Source organism: Kogia breviceps, chromosome 15 (assembly GCF_026419965.1).
Source record: "Kogia breviceps isolate mKogBre1 chromosome 15, mKogBre1 haplotype 1, whole genome shotgun sequence".
Taxonomy (NCBI): domain Eukaryota; kingdom Metazoa; phylum Chordata; class Mammalia; order Artiodactyla; family Physeteridae; genus Kogia; species Kogia breviceps.
Window position 1 is genome coordinate 18,820,839 of NC_081324.1, and position 15,349 is coordinate 18,836,187.

Sequence of the window (15,349 nt, forward strand, 5' to 3'; positions counted from 1 at the left end):
GGTGAGACACATTTAAATACTCATTTTCCCAAGCTCAGAGTTCAGTCTGCAAGACTCAGGGGGGGACCCACAGAGTTTGATTTTGTCAACATCAAATGCCTTCGTTGCGATGTTTGCATTCCTTTCTCCATCCAACAAGTCCCAGAAAGCCCAGGAAGACTGTAGGTATGGGGTAGGAGGAAAAGCTTGGAAAATCTGCCAACACCAGGCCCTCCTTAGGGCGGTATGGTGGGAGGGCTGTGCGAAAGGGAGTGGAAAGAAGAGAAAGGCAAGCAGAGGCATCACTAAAAGGGAGATGGGAGCATGCCTCCTTCACAATCTTGCCAAGCCTTCTTCATCTTATGCCTTTAAAAAAATGAAATATTTAATAACAAAATCGAATTGATGTTTGAATTATAAAGTGATTTAGGAGCACAGCTGTGGCTAGTAGAATCATGACCTCAAAAAAATGTCCACGTCCTAATCTCAGGGACTTGTAAACATGCTATCTTCCTTTGTAGGTGTGATTAAGTTAAGGATCTTAAAATGGGGAGATTATCCTAAAATACCCAATTGGGCCGAATGTAGGTGAAAGAGGGAGATTCAGACTGAGAGAAAAAGATGGGGCTGGTTTTGAAGATGGAGAAAGGGGCCACAAGCCAAGAAATGCAGGCAGGCTTTAGAAAAGGATGGAAAAGTCCAAGGAACAGATTGTCCCCAAGAACTTCTGGAAAGGAATACAGCCCTGTTGATACATTGATTTTAGCCCAGTGAGGACCATGTCAGACTTCTAATTTACAGAACTAGATGATAATAAATATGTATTTTTTAAGCAATCAAGTGTGTGCTAATTTGTTACAGCAGCCAAAGAAACTGATACAATAACAAATGCAACATATCAAGCATTTTATGGGAAGACCTAGTGGGATGCCCCATGTAAGGTGGAAAGTTCAGGGAAGGAAATTTCCCTGTATGCAGCAAATAAAGGGAGAAGGAATCTTCGGGGCAAGGAGGAGGGGAAAGGGCATGATAGTGTGTGGGGTCAGGATGTGTGTGGAAGAATTATGAGCAAAAAGGAACAAGGTGAGAAATGAGAGTGAGTTTGGAACACTACAAGCCATCCCACCTTGCTAGCAAGCAACAGGGCAAGAGATGAAGCGGGAGTGATGGGGTGAGAGTGTGGAGAGGACTTCTCTGCCCTGGGGAGGGGCTTAGGCTTTAAACAGGGGGGCATGAGGAGGCAATGAAGTCTTTTAATGAATGGTGGTGTGTATGTATGTGTACTGGGGGGTTGGAATGACATGGTAAAGACTTGCACTAAAAAATATATCTTACATAGCATATATCTTACATGTAATGTATATATACATATACATACATACATACATACATATACATACATGTACATATATACATATGTGTGCACACATATATGTATATATAATATATAGTATATACATATAATGTATATGTATATATGTAATTCTTCCTTTTAGCAAATAACTTCCAAACAGAAATAAACAACAGTTATTTCAAATATAAACCCCAGTGACTGTGTCACAAGGCACAGGCTCTGAATGTGGGCACTTGATTTGCAATCAGACTCTTCTTCCCACCTGGGCAACAACGTGCACTGTGCTCCAGGAGGGGAGACTGCACGAGGCACTTTCTTCTGCCCCGAAATCCCTCCTCTTTCGTGGTCCCCCTTCACAGGGGTATTGTCAGAGGATTTATTCAGTGAGGGTGCTAATGGTGGTTTGGGGATCCTTTAGTCCCTACACAATCTCCATCGGACCAACCCAAGCTATTCCAAAAAAATACATAATACTAATACTTTTATAAACATATGGATAACCTTATAAAGCAGATAGGTTTGAAGCTGCTCTGCTTGGAGTGGGTGTGGAGGCCATACTATCTTCTGCTCAGCTTTCTCCCCTGCCCACGGCGCCCTCATCAAGCCCCTAAGGATTCTTCGACCATCTTCAGTAAAGTACCACACATTGGCTTCATTCATTCCACAGTTACTGTGCAACTACCACATGTCTGGAACTGCTTCAGGCAATGGAGGTCCCAAAGTGAAAAAGACAAATTTCTCTCTCTCTCTCTCTCTCTCTCTTTCTCTCTCTCTTTTTAACGAATGTGCAGATGGTAACTAGTGAGATGGAGAAAAACAAATCTGGAAAGAAACTTAGAATTTTGGAGTTGGAGGAATGAACTCCAAATAGGTTAGAGCAGATAAAGTTTATCTTCAGATTCATTGATCTTATCAGGTAAGCAGAGAACAAGGTCATCAGCTGAGCTTGCTGGAGAGGAGTTGTTGCTGGAAATCCGGAACTAGAGGAGGAAACTTGAAACAGTCATGGGGGAATAGGAGAGAAGCAGGTCTGGGGCTGTATCATATGATCACTGGGCAGCATTAAGGCCCATTTGAAGTTAATGATAATAAATTTAAAGTGAAGCCAGTTGAAACCCCTCCCCCTCCCCAAAAAAGAAAAATAAATAATCTCAGGTAAGGTGTGAAGAAAAGAAGCTGTAGAATATTTGGCTATTTAATATGATTTGTAAATATTCTGTCATCAAAATAGCAACCAACTGCTATAGCTATAATAGAAATTCATAAATATCTATCCCTCCTTCCCCAATTTCCAACCTCTAAGACACACCACTGGCATTTTATGTTTATGGGTGGTTTATAGATCCTCCCGAGCTGCATTTATGTAGGTTGCCAATATTTTCTAATTCCACATTCTTGTTAATGAGTGGTTCCCCGTTGCCCTCCACACAAGATTTATTAAAATTACCTAGGGAATAGTACATTTGCAGAACTATGAAATACAGTCAGTGTTTCATACTGATTAGAACTGGTACTTTCAGTTGAAGTGTCCTCCCAGAAAAGTGCACAAAAATCTCACCTTCTCCTCCAATCTTGTCAATTTCTTCTGGGATATAGTGGGCCTTAAATACAAAATATTTTCCCTTAACTATTATTATTTCTAGTAACTTTGTCAAAAATACATGAAAGACAGAAAATCACTTAGCTCTGTGGTTCCAGGCACTGGGCCATCCATCCTGTGTTTTAGCAGGCAAAACTTGGACTAATGGAGTAGATTTTGTTCTCCAAGGAGAGTTAAGGACAGGAAGAGAGGTGAGAGGCTCTCCAAAAGCAGGACAGCCTCAAATGCTGAGCCAGAGGCAAGCTCAGAAGGAGGAAATGTGATGTTTATGGGACCAACTTGCAAATGCCAACATGAGTCAGCCAAAGCAATATAACAAAGGATCCTCAACTGCTGGATTTCTTTGATGTTTAAAGTAGTAATAAACATCCATGACTATCTTTGGAACATGATTTATCCCTACATATACATATATCTATTTAATAGAACCACAAGGATTAGTTAACCAAAACTTACCTAAGAACTATCAACTTTCACTTCTCTAATTGGGTCCTGATGCACAAGTTTATCTGTTGGGAAAAAAAGAAAATCTTTTTACTTCCTATTACTGAAGTGGGAATCAGTAATTGTAGGGTTCCCAGGAAGACACCGAAAAGCCTTCGGACTGGGGGGGATTTGGGCTGCAGTTCTCCAAATCTGTTACACGGGAGGGGGTAGAGCAAATCATTAGGGAGTTTTCTTGTCTCCCCAGGTCTAAAAGTTTATGAACTTTCGAAGGGATACAGGGGCCAACCTGAAAGAGTTCCAGCCAAAGCTGTAAAAATTTGAGCAACAAAATAAATAATGTAGTATTGCATTATAGCTCAAATTATAAACTAAATACATATGAGTCCACACTGCTATAAATAAATGATTGAATAGATAAATATTTAAGAGGGAAGGAACACATCCTCCTTTCAGAATAATTCCAAACAATAAAGTAGATACTCCCCGCTCCAGGAGGTGGAGTTTCATTTCCCCAACCCCCCTCTCTGGAGTGTGGGCTGAATTTGGTGGCACTCATCCAAAGAAAAAAGCATGGGAAGAGAAATAGCAACTGCCGGGCAGACACTGCTTTAAGCGATTAAGGTCCACATCACCAGTAACAAGTCCTGTTGCTATCGTGTAGCCCCTGATAGGATGTGATAACGAGAAGGACATTTTACCTGTGTGGTCTTCCTCCCCCAAACCCATAACCACAGCCTAATCACGAGGAAAACATCAGACAAAACCAAACGATAGATATCCACAAAATAGCTTAGCAGAATTTTTCAAAACAGCCAAGGTTAAGAAAAACAAAGGAAGACCAAGAAACTGTCACAGACAAGAGGAGATTAAAGAGACATAACACTAAATGGAGCGTTGGGTCCTGAACGTGATCCTGGAACAGAAAGATCTTAGCGGAAAACTAGTGAAATCTATGTAAAGTCTAGTTTAGGCAATAGTAACGGATCAGTGTTCATTCCTTATTTTTGACAAGTGTACCTTGGTGATGTAAGATGTGAATATTAGGGGACACCGGCAGAGCGGGTTTAGGCAACTCTGTACTATCTCCGCACCTTTTTTGTAAATCTAAAATTACTCCAAAATAAAAAGGCTTATTATAAACAACAAAAGCAAACATTTATGAACCTGCAGTGCAAACAGAACCTTTTTAAAAAAGCAGCAGCAACTATTCCCCTTTACATAACTCAGTTACTGAGGGGTATGCAGTGTTGGGAACTCGGGCGTTGGGAGGCAGAGAAGGTACCCCGGGGCGCCTGGAGCCGGGCGTGCGCTTCCGGGCGCTGCGGGAGGCCAGGCTCCTCCCCGGAGCCGCTGGGGCGCCGGACTCTGCCCTGGGCTCGCCCTGCGGGGCGGAGCCACCAAGCCCGGCCTAGCCGACCCGGCCCGAGGTCCAAGCAGAGGGGAAGAGCAGTGCCTGGACCCTGCGCTCGGTGAGCGCCCTCCAAGGTAGGCGAGCCCCGCGATCTGCGGGCAGGTCAACCCTCCCGCCCCCCAGGTGAGTGGGTGTCCAGGTGACCTTGGAGCTGGTCCCCCCCACCCCCAGCGCCGCCCAGTGTATCAAGGGCATTTTCCTGTAAACGGATCCTTGGTGAGGGGCATATTCTCCCTGTAAACCTCTTTTCTGGGCTCGGATTCCCTGGGCGAGAACTTTGTGCTCCTCCAGGAACAGAGAGTTGCCTTCCCCGAGAAAGCCTACCCCCTCCACAGCCCTGTGCACACCTGATTATTTATTTAGATTGCTGTTACGCAGTCCCTTGGTCAGGAGTCCCCGCGATTCACAGGCGGTGGAGAAAGCCCTCTGGAAAACTTGTCACCTGTGAACCCCCGCGTCGCAGCTTTGACAGTTTACTGTGCTCGAAATGTTTTAAGTGCATAAACAAATGAACGAGTGAAGGTGGTTGTCTTACCCTTCATTCATTCGTGCTGGCTTCTGTAGCTGTAGGTGCAGCAAAAAGAGAACAGCCTATTGGTTGACAGTTTTCTACTGTCATGGGATTTTAGAGCTGAAAGTGTCTCAGCCCCAGGCAATTTTGCAAAGGGGCAGTGACATCTTACGGAAGGAACAGTACAGGACATTGCAAAATTGGATGATGACATGACTGTAACTTTTCAACCTTCTTCGAAAGGGAAAATAAATTTATATATACATATATGTATACATATACATATATATCCATATATATATATGATCAGAAGAAGCAGTTAGCTCCAAACGTAGCTGAAGCTGTGTCTGTTTACCATTTTCACTATAGTTGTTTGATTTAAGAATCAAAACCTTTTTTACTTCTTGGTATATATAGACTAGATGAAGTGTCCAAAAGGGAATTATTTCTCATTTGCAATAGGGAAAAGATAATCTGTCTTTTTTACCTAATGCTATTAAATATTCAGTTCTGCAGAAGTCTGGCTTTTCAGAAATATGATCTGAGCTGGAGTTTCAGGTACCCTAGCACACACAATTGGTGCTGTTGTTTCTTCCTGCTGGGCTCTCCCCCCTCGCTCTGGCCCTACACTGATAATTTGAGAGTGAAGGTCCCTGACACAGAGGAATTTGCACCGAAGCAGAGGCTTCTCAACTACTTACAGAAAGAATGAAAATGGCTTACACTTCTTGTGACCTAGGCAAACTTCACAAGGGTTTTACCTTTGTGATTTGCTAAATAAATTTAGTAACTAAACCTGCACTAACTAAAAAAGAGATTTTTGAAATAAATACAGATACTATTTCAGTTGTATTATTCACCTTTATGATTCTGAGAATTAATGACAGGCATGTTATTTGTTAGCATATTGATTTATAATGTGCTGGACAGTGGGCTTGAGTTGTAATCCACAATCTGGACAAAGCCGGAAAATCTAAGCTAGATTTGGCCAAAACTGAAAAGTGAGGTGTACATTTATTTGTTTAGAATAATGACTGTAAAAGGAAACAACTGAAGATTTCTGAAGGGAATGTCAAAGTCTTTTAAAGTAGTGGCTTTGACTCTTTGAGACATTTACATCAAAATTAAATGGGAAAAAAAAAAAAAATTAAATGGCCATTTATTGATAGAAAAGCATTTCAAAACGGCAACACATTACTATCAATTTAATAGCATGTTTAAGTAAATTTACATTTTACTAAGCGTGAAAACAGCCACCCCCTGAATTTGGAAAACAAAAGCACCTGTGTGTGTGTGTGTGTGTGTGTGTGTGTTTGTGTGTGTGTGTGTACACTTGGTTTTAGAAAATATTTGGTGCATCTGTGGATTTTCGGGCCTAGTCATATATTCACTGAACGAATATTTATTGTGTAGGGCACTATATTCTTTCTCAGAGACACAGGGGGGTACAGCTTTGTGTAAATAAGACACATTCCTGTCCTCATGGAATGTACACAACTTTGGACTCCTCCGGGACACCCTGAGGCCATAGATTAGGAACCACAGCAACTACCATCCATCACTTTTTGACAGCGACCGAAACTATTAGCTAGATTAGTTTCAAATCACAGACTCTTTTACACTGATTGAAATACATTAAAAAATTGTAAAGGAACTTACATGTTATTCAAGTCCATTTTCTCTTCTGCTTAGGTTGGGAAAGAATTTCAGGATCCTGTGTTCTGGGTTTAATATTATGAAATATTGAGATCTTAAACCTGAAATAGCTAAATATCAATTTCATGCAGATTCAATAAAAACTAAACTTGTAGTAGTAGATGCAATCATTTAGGGGGTGAAAATTTCAAATCGAGAAAATTGTATCCATCAAGTTATTTTTTTCCTGTAAATTAGAAAAACATGACTATAATTATTTTTTAACCTCAGAGGAAAAGAGTGACTTTATGTAAGGCATTTTTGCTTTCTTTTTTTTTCATTTTGCTATTTTTAAAAACAGCTCTATTGGCGGTATAATTTACATACCATAAAATACATCCAGGTGTCCAATTCAGTGATTTTTAGTAAATTTATGGAATTGTACAACCATTATCACAATCCAATTTTAGAATATTTTCATCCTCCCCATCCTCCCCAAATCTCAAGGGCCTGTTTGCAGTCACTCAGCATTCTCACCCCCAGCCCCAGGCAACCACTAATCTACTTTCTGTTTCTTTAGATTTGACTTTTCTGGACACTTCATACAATGAGATCATACAATATACGGTGTTTAGCATCTGACTTCTTTCACCTAGAATAATGCTTCCAAGGTGCATTCAGGTTGTGGCGTGTATCACTAGTGGTTCCTTTTTATTGCTAACTAATGTTCATTCCATTGGACGGCTATGCCACATTTTGCTTACCAGGTGGTGGGCATTTCTGCAATCACAATGAAGTGGTAAGACAGATATTTTGGTTCAGCTTCCATGGTAGCATAATTTGAAAATAACTGATAGGAGCCAAACGTGTATTTATATTTATGAAAAATATATTCCTGATATGGATTACTGATATTTACCAAGTGTCATAACTGTGATCTGTCTGTGATACTCCATGAAAATAGTAAATCATAAATCCTGTGCCAGTGGCAGGAAGCATCAGTCATTTCATATTCTAGGTTGGACTTGGAAGACGTTTAACTCTTTTTTTTTTTTTAATGTGAGAATTTATTTTGCCTTTATTTTTGATAGATAATTTTGTTTGATATAAAATTCTTAGCTGACATTTTTTTCCCTTCAGCACATGTAATGTCACTATCTCTTGACCTCCATTGTTTCTTTGAGAGGTCTGTCTTCAATTTTATTTTATTTTATTTTTTAATTTTTAATTTTTTTTATTGGAGTATAGTTGCTTTACAATATTGTGTTACTTTCTACTGTACAGCAAAGTGAATCAGCTATACATATACATATATCCCCTCTTTTTTAGATTTTGTTCTCATTTAGGTCATCACAGAGCATTGAGTTGAGTTCCCTGTGCTATACAGTAGGTTCTCATTAGTTATCTATTTTATACATAGTATCAATAGTGTATATATGTCAATCCCAATCTTCCAGTTCATCCCAACCCCCCCTTCCCCTTGGTATCCATACTGTATCTCTATTTCTGCTTTGTAAATGAGATCGTCTATACCAATTTTTTCAGATTCCACATCTATGCGTTAATATACAATATTTGTTTTTCTCTTTCTGACTTACTTCAATTTGTATGACCGTCTCTAAGTCCATCCATGTCTCTACAAATGACCCAATTTCGTTCCTTTCTATGGCTGAGTAATATTCCATTGTATACATCTACCACATCTTTATCCATTCATCTGTCAGTGGACACTTAGGTTGCTTCCATGTCCTGGCTATTGTAAATAGTGCTGCAATGAACATTGTGGTATGTGACTCTTTTTGAATTATGGTTTTCTCTGGGTATATGCCCAGTAGTGGGATTGCTGGGTCACATGGCAGTTCTATTTTTAGCTTTTTAAGGAATCTGCATACTGTTCTCCATAGTGGCTGTATCAACTTACATTCCCACCAACAATGCATGAGGGTTCCCTTGTCTCTCCAGCATTTATTGTTTGTAGATTTTTTGACAATGGCCCCTCTGATCGGTGTGAGGTGATACCTCATTGTAGTTTTGATTTGCATTTCTCTAATAATTAGTGACGTTGAGCATCTTTTCATGTGCTTCTTGCCCATGTGTATGGAAAGACGTTTAACTCTTGACGTTAACTTTCGTAGAGAGCCTATGTCTCCTTTGCTACGTTTCCTTCACAAATGATATGCATTTAAATTTGGGGGATTTTGATGAGTGTTTGGTCCAACAGTGATTACTGAACTACTCTTAAAAATATGAGCACTTCTTAATAACATATTTTAGTGGCACACTTAACATAAAGCATGAGTCATCTATAGCCTTAAGCCAAAAAGTAGAAGGGAGTGCATCTAGATTTACATGCTTTTCATTTTATTATTCTGTAGTTTCTATGATTGTGCTAAAGGATGAACCTGATACAGCTGTTTGTTGATTTACCAAATCAGGCACTAGTTTGAGCTCTTAAAATCTAAAACAGAAGAAATGCCACTCCTTGTTCCTCCAGGACCTTTAGAGGAGCTAGACCAAAGTAATAAATTATTCCAGGTTCCTGTTATGTGGTGGTGTTTCTTCTCTGAGTAGTCTACAGAAAAAATGAAATAAGAACTCTCTAACACTACAAAAACATTGGCTTTTGGTTATATGTCTCTTAGGAAGCTGGGACCTTGAACAGCAGTTCAGTCAGCTGTTTTCTTAATTACCCCCATTCACCCTGCTTTGTGCTAACTCTTAAGACAAATGCATTTTTAGTGGGTTATGTCTGACAACTTATGCTCTAACATAGATTTCTCCAGTTGAGTGGAAACTTCTGTAAAATGTGGAAGATTCTGTGAAACTAAAGAGAGGACACTATGTCTCCGAATGCCTGTAAATTACTGCTAAAATTGCAAGATCCTACGGGGAAAAAAAGAGCATTCAGATAACTTGAAGGTCTATTTTATGGACAACTTGGAATGCAAGGATTTTAATGTTATGCTCCTAAAGTTTGAAAATAAGGTAGCCTAGGTTAAATAGTATAGTTTTCTAAAGCTGGATGTGCTCATTTGGAGCTCAGTTTGTCTGCTGGTAATATCAAAACAACTTGTTGAACTCTTGGCTCATAACACTAATGTTTTGCTGATCTGTGGTTAGATGAATTAAGTCTCTGTTGGCAACGTCTTTCTCTCTCTCTCAACTTGGTAAGAATTTTAAAATTTCTAGAACAAATGTATTTTTCTAGTCTTACACTGACAACGTCATTCCAAATGTCTCTGGAGAGTCAAATGTCAGTTACAGGAATCCATCTTCATCCTTCTCACCTTTTGGAAATTGGAGTGGACATGCCCCCCCTGTTGTGTCTGTTCACCAACAGCAAGAAGGCTCGCTCAAGCATTGAGCTGTAAACTTCTTCGAATTATTTTGGCGAGTTCACTCACGCATCACTAATGGTCACGTGATCTGGTATAAGGAACTTGGTTTCACCCAGAGCCAGGAGCTGCTTCTCAGCCTTGGATCTTTCTATTAGCCCCTGGACTTTGGTAAGATGCGGCACTGGGATCAGTCTGACCTCTTCCTGATATAGGAGGATGGGCAGTGAAGCAGAGGGTCCGGGCTGCTTCAGGGGGTGGTCAGCCTTAATAGACTTTGTAGTCACTGCCTCAGTGGTCTATGTGTTTATGCTCTACTGTGAAGAATGAAAACATGCATCTAGAAGATAATCAGAAAAGGAATGGGTAGATGAGATAAGGAGTTCTAGGTTCATGGATTAGATTTAAATCATCCTGTTGCAAACATCCTTGTATACTTCTTATATATTTCCTCCTACTTTTCCACCTTAGTAAATAATAATCATGATTAACTTTCTTAAGATGTTTAAGAGTTCCCTTGGGCTTCCCTGGTGGCGCAGTGGTTGAGAATCCGCCTGCCGATGCAGGAGACACGGGTTCGTGCCCTGGTCCGGGAAGATCCCACATACCGCGGAGCAACTAAGCCCGTGAGCCATGGCCGCTAGGCCTGCGCGTCCGGAGCCTGTGCTCCGCAACGGGAGACGCCACAACAGTGAGAGGCCCGCATACCGCAAAAAAAAAAAAAAAAAAAAAAAAAAAAAAGAGTTCCCTTGTTTTTGTCACAATATTGAATGTCAGACTTCATGGACTATTCTTCTAGGAGCAACAGCTACCTGTGAGCAACTCAGTTACTTGCTTTTTTTTTTTTTTTTTTTTTTGCGATACGCGGGCCTCTCACCGCTGTGGCCTCTCCCTTTGCAGAGCACAGGCTCCGGACGCGCAGGCTCAGCGGCCGTGGCTCATGGGCCCAGCCGCTCCGCGGCACGTGGGATCTTCCCGGACCGGGGCACGAACCCGCGTCCCCTGCATCGGCAGGCGGACTCTCAACCACTGCGCCACCAGGGAAGCCCCCCACTTACTTGCTTTTTAACAATTCTGATTCTGTCACTATTTTTTTTTTTTTTTTTTTTTGCCATTTACACTTCTGGAGGGGTTAACAATTTGAATTAAGGAAACCAAATTCAGCTAATTGTAGCTTCCAGTTAGTTCTGGTATAATCAGTGAAGTTCCTTGGATTTTTAAATCTCCGTTGCACTTTGCATTTTCTAGGGTACTGTTGAATTACTGTTTAAAAAATAAAAGCATATAAATCCATCTTTTTTAGTGTAGAGTTCTGTAAGTTTTGACGAATGGTTACAATCATGGAACCTACCTCACCATCAAGATTTAGAACAGTTCCATCACCACTCTCCAACCCCCCCCCAAATATTCCCCGGGGTCTCCTCTGTAGTCAGCCCCTCCCCACTCTTAGTCCCCAGTTCAGTTTTCTGGCCCTATAGTTTCAAATTCTCTAGAATGTCATATAAATGGAAGTATGGAATATGCATCCTTTTGGATTTGGCTGTTCTCAGTCAGCATAATGCATCTGAGATTCATCTATATGGTTGTGGGTATCAGTAGGTCATTCTTTTGTAATGATGAGTAGGATTCACCTGTTGATGAATGTTTGAATTTTTTCCAGTGTCTGGCATTAATAAACATTTGTGTTTTACGGAACATAAAAATCTCCTAGGAGAGAGGATGCTGGGTTGTACAGTCTGTGCTTAATTTTATAGGGAAACTGCGTAAGTGCTGCCGTCCTGCGTGGCTGCACATTTTGCTTTCCCTCCCGCAACACACAGGAGTTTCAGCTACTCTCCACCCTCACCCACACGTTGTATCATCTGTTTTTCCCTCCTTCGCTGGATAATTTTTAAAATGAAGTAGATGATGTTGAAGCTCAGATATCCCAAGACCAGCTTAGGAAGCTACAGATATTTTGTAAATGCCTGAGCCTTTTTCTCTTAAAACATTTAATAGAGCCACAAACATTTTCCAAACGGGCACCTTCCTTATAAATGTTACAAATGACTGAGCTATATGTCAGTGACAACTGCTTCTTCTCATGTTTTTTTCACTGACTAGTCATAAGTGGCTTTTAAGTTGATTGTTAACTGAGAAGGTCAAGACAAGAGGAGTAATTGACTAATGGTGTGGGGGGATGAGAAGAGGGGGGAACAACTGGGCTTAGGTGTTGACACTTTCAAATGATGCCCTGTAAGTAAATGTCTACAATAAGTTGTGAACATAAAGATACTTAATATGCTCTGAATGTGTATTATGGTCAGATACGCCATAAGCACTTTTGATGCAGTATCCCATTGAGTTGTCATATAACTCTATGAGGAAGTGATCATTTTCATCTGGATTTTTCAGTTGAGGAAGCTAAAGCCTAAGGGAGTTTAAAAACTTTTCCAAGGAGGAGTTTGGGATTAACAGATACACGCTACTATATATAAAGTAGACCATCAACAAGGACCTACGGTACAGCACAAGGAATGCTACTCAATACTCTGTCAGAACCTATATGGGAAAAGAATCTGAAAAAGGATAGATGTATATGTATAACTGAATCACTTTTGCTGTACACTTGAAACTAACACAACATTGTAAATCAACTATACTCCAATATAAAATAAAAATTAAATATAAAAAAAGATGAAAAAAAAAAAAAACAGACATATACCCAAAGAGATTAGAAGAGAATCCAGAAATTTACCCAAAAACAGTCAGTTGAAAACATTCATAGCCATTTGATTTTTGATAAAGATAAAATTTAATTCAATGTGTAAAAATTAATAATTTCAATAAATGGTGATAAAGGAATTGAAAAAAAAAAAAAAAAAAACTTTTCCAAGGCTGCTCAGCTAGTGGGGAAGTCAAATAGTCTTGTGACTATTTTACTGAGTCCAAAGCCCTCATCTTTAAGCCATGAAGTCACACTGCCTCTGTTTGTGGAATAAATCTATTGTGACAACATCTGCTCAGGCTCCTGAAGGGTGCACCTGGGGGCTCATGGCAGGAGTCACTTGACTGTTACTTAGTCACTTACTTTGGAAGAACCCCCCGTTACTAAATGAGCTTGGACCCAAGAAACTAGGCTTGGAAGTCCATTCAGAATGCAGCAGGAGACAAAGTGGAAATTTGGAAAGAGCCCAAGCCTGGTGGGTTGGGGTCCATGACCATCATTAATGAGCTGTCTTTGCTTGACCTTGGGAGCTCATTCTCTCATCTGTAAAATGGGAACAATAACACTTAACCGCCTCAGGTGTTCATGAGGATTATTAAAGGCAGCGTACCCCAGCCTGCATGTGGTGGGCTGTCATCAGATCCTGGTCCGCTTACTCTTTCCCAAATGGGAAGGGATTCATGTGATTTGCACCATTCCGCAGTGGAGCTGATATACTGGGCATTGGGCAAAACTTTCAGCTGTGTTTCAAAGTTTCAAATTATACCAGTGAACTATGAAGATAGATTTTCTCATTACAAAGACACTTGGATTTGGGGGGTCAGTCTATCTGGGTTCAGGTGATAAGATTAACTTATGATCTTGAAAAACATGTCACTTTTCTGTGACTTGGTTTCCTTATACCTACATATAGACAGATATAGATATATAGGTAATAATTATAGCACAGTGTGTTGGCATGATTAATTCCGACAATATATGGAAAATAATTTTTGGTAAATGGCACAGTGCTTTGTCAATAGTATATATTTTACATTGTGTTTGTACTAGGATTGCAATCCTTTTTTCCCCCCAAACTAAATAGCTTTTATTTCATATCTAAGAGCTTGCTATAGCACTGGCTATGGTATAAATATATTTGTGTATACAAATGAGTAGCATTTAGAAATGAATAAAAATCAATTCTACTTTAAAAGTCTTAGATTATTTCTTGCAAACAGCGTTGCAATTACTTGGGCTCCGTGTTAACGTGCATGTCTTTTGATATACTGTACATCATTTTCAGGTGAACCTCACAGTCACCTGAGATTTAGCCAGCTGACACTGGATGTCACCATTGTGCCGTGTGATGTCGCTGCAGAACAGGTGTGCTATTCAGCACTCAGTACATGACCAGTCTCTTCAAGGGTCTGGAGATATATTAGCTTTTCTCCCCCCCTCACATAACCTAATCACCCTTGTAGCGCTTTTATTGTAAATTACTCTTTCAGTTTCTAATATCAAAGCTCTCTATCATGCCCTGTGGCACCTGACAGCATCCCAGACTCTGCTGTCCCTGTCTTTCCTTCAACCCTGAGGGAGCCTTAGCAGCCAGGGCTAGACCTGTTTTAAGTGGCTAAGGAGAAAACTCCTTAGGCAAATTGAAAGTCTTAACAAGTTTCAGTCTATTAAAAAAAAAAAAATTCCTGCCCTTTAAAAGAAAAAGAAAAAAGAAAAGGTAGGTGACACTGCATACCTCGTTCTTAGAACATGACCTCAAGCAAATTCCAGCCTCTGTTCTTGCTCTGCCCTTTGCCTGGAATCCTCTTCTCCCAGATGGCCAGATGGCTTCACCTCCTTTATTCACGGCTTTTGCTTAAATGCCACCTCTTCAGATCGGCCTTCTGTCAGCACCCATCCTTCAAGGGTCCTGAAAAGCCTCCGCTTTTCTTCATGACACCACCTCTGATTATGTTCCCTATATATTTATTGTTTTGTTTCACGTCTGTCCCCCACCCCCACCCCCCGGTACTGAAAGTCCTGTGAAGGCGGGGTCTCTGACTCATTTCTGTAGCCACAGCTCCTAACACAGCTGTATTCAATAAATATTTAATACGTGAATGAATGAATCAAGGGTTAAATAAAGGAAGGGAACTCCTTTGTTAACATCTCTAGACTATAAGTACCACAAACTGAATGGCTTAAACGTAGTACTTTCTTGTGTCACAGTTCAGGAGGCTGAAAGTTCAAGATCAAGGTGTTGGCAGGGTTGGTTTCTTCTGAACACTGTAAGGAAGAATTTGTTCCAGGCTCTCCTTCACCTTCTGGTGATTTCCTGGCGATTTCTGGCATTCCTTGGTGTGTAGAATCATCACCTTGATCTCTGCCTTC

At 40.4% G+C, this 15,349-nt stretch overlaps 1 protein-coding gene across 2 annotated transcripts in view; it reads left to right on the forward strand.

The window, feature by feature from the left end:
- Positions 1–4,770: 4,770 nt before the first annotated feature.
- The window catches only part of CCDC68 (coiled-coil domain containing 68), a 52,918-nt gene continuing 42,339 nt past the window's right edge, over positions 4,771–15,349 (forward strand). Inside the window, exon 1 of one of the 2 annotated variants that reach the window (XM_067014642.1) lies at positions 4,771–4,865. The gene's annotated coding sequence lies outside the window, so the exon portion shown is untranslated. Of the gene's footprint in view, positions 4,915–15,349 lie in introns of both variants that reach the window. The other variant, XM_059039946.2, reaches the window with a different exon arrangement.